Genomic DNA, 2,093 nt, shown 5'->3' with positions numbered 1-2,093 from the left:
CTTCAGCAAGTTTGTGGGAAACTTCCATTATTTAAAAATTTATTTGCGGTCATCATTGGGCTATTTCTTGCTGCTGATTTGTTGGCTGGCCTGGCGCAGGGCCTTCATGAAGCCTTGCAGGGCTGAGAGGCACGTGGTAACGTTGGCGAGGGTGGGTTCTACTTTGTTTCGGTATTCTCCAGGTCGTGGTCAAGCTGCTTGGTCATCTCGGGAGAGTTTAAGTGAGGTTGGCCCTTCCTCAGGAGGAAGCCCTCTTGCTCCTGCTGGTGTTGCTTGCTTTCCGAAAAGCATTCTTCTTCCCAGTGAGAGAAGCTGAAGAGGTGCAAGGAGTCTCAGACAGAAGACACCGCGGGGCGCATCGGCTATGGGGTGTTCAGGTTGCGGGCTGTTCACTTGAAATTATTATTTAACAAGGTATCTTTCATGTTGTCTGGGGCCTCTGGTGAGCCCCACAAATTATGTAGTTAATTGTCACAGGGGGAGATCGGAGCAGGATTGCAGCATGGTGGCATGTGGGTGTGCAGTGGCTCTCACTACAGGGTGGTGGGATTTTCTGCAGCAGAGCCCAGCCACCTGGATGCCAGTGCAGACAAGGCAGATGGGTCTGCGTCTCTAGGTTGGATAGTTTCATCTAACAGGGCTCAGACCCATAGATCTCGAGGGCCTGATGAGCTGGATTTGCCCGTCCCCCTGCCCTTGCCAGTCCTCTTGCTGTTCTCAAACATTCCACGGGACTTTCTTTCGGCCTCGGGGCTATGCAGTCACAGTTCCCTCTTCCTGGAATGCTCTTTAGGGATCCACAGGGCTGTTGCTCCTTCTTCCCTCTGGGTTCTTGAGAGGCTTTCCCTGACCACTGGTGTCAAACGACACCCCCACCCCCACCCCATCCTTTGTCCTGCTCAGTTTTTCCTCGTGTCATTTCTCGCCATGTTTTCTGTCTCTTCCCGTTAAAATGGAAGCACCATGACAATGGGGGCACGGGGCCTGGGCTCGCTCCCTGGGCAGTAGCTGGAGCACACAGGATGCGTAGCTCCTCATAGTTATAGAACGGAGAGACCAAGAGGTACATGCAGGGCCCCGCAGGAATATCCTAGAGCAAGCTTTTATAGCTTGTTCTAGTTTCCCAGGGCCACGGTAACAACAGCACACACTGCGTGACTCAAAGCAACAGAAACATATTCTGTGAGCCCCTCTGGAGGCCCTGCGTCCCCAGTCAAGGTGTTGGCAGACCACGACGGCTCTGAAGCATCTAGGGGAGGAATCCGCCCTGGTCTTTCCAGCTTCTGACAACCCCAGTATTCCTTGACTTATAGACACATAAGTCCAGTCTCTGCCTCTGTCTCCACCTGGTCTTTCCCGTGTCTCTGTGCGTGCTGGTCTCTGTGTCCAAATCTTCTCCCTTTTCTTACAAAGATTCGAGTCGTTGGACTTAGGGCCTGCACAAATCCACAGTGACTTCATCCTCACTTGATTATATCTGTAGAAACTTCATTTCCAAATTCCCATTTTCAGGTACCAGGAGTTACGCAACCCAGTCCATAACCCACGTCCACTGTCAGTGAGCTGATTCTTACTCATAGCGACCCTTTGTAGGGTTTCCAAGGCTATCAATCTTGACAGTATCAGAGAGCCTCATTTTCCTCTTGCGAAGTGGCTGGTGGGCTTGAACCACTGACCTTGCAGTTAGCCGTCCAATGCTTCACCTGAAAACACCTGGAGAGAATCTCAAAATATACCTCAGAGATGCTCAGCAAGAAGAGAAGTAAGTACTGCTCTCCGATAGACTAGGCTACATGAAAGAAGCTGGATTCAAAGGGCTCCCTCCGGGGTCATTTCCCTTCGATGTCTAACCGGCTGGGAAAGGTACAGCAATAGGGACAGAATGGACGTCGGCAGTGACCAGGGGCTGGGGACAGGGCAAGAGATGATGAATAGGGTGGGGAGGACAGTGTTCTTTATCTTGAGTGCAGTGGCGGTTTTGTCACTGCGTGCCTTTACTGAAATCCACAGACACCTACTACAAAGGGTGAACTTGGCTGTATGTCAATTATTCTTTAACAAACCTGACTTGAAAACAGAAAGACATTCTGTTC

The sequence above is a fragment of the Echinops telfairi genome, unplaced genomic scaffold (assembly GCF_000313985.2).
Source record: "Echinops telfairi isolate 266 unplaced genomic scaffold, ASM31398v2 ScPeMD7_7469;HRSCAF=8507_0, whole genome shotgun sequence".
NCBI classification, from domain to species: domain Eukaryota; kingdom Metazoa; phylum Chordata; class Mammalia; order Afrosoricida; family Tenrecidae; genus Echinops; species Echinops telfairi.
Note: the sequence above shows the minus strand (reverse complement) of the source record.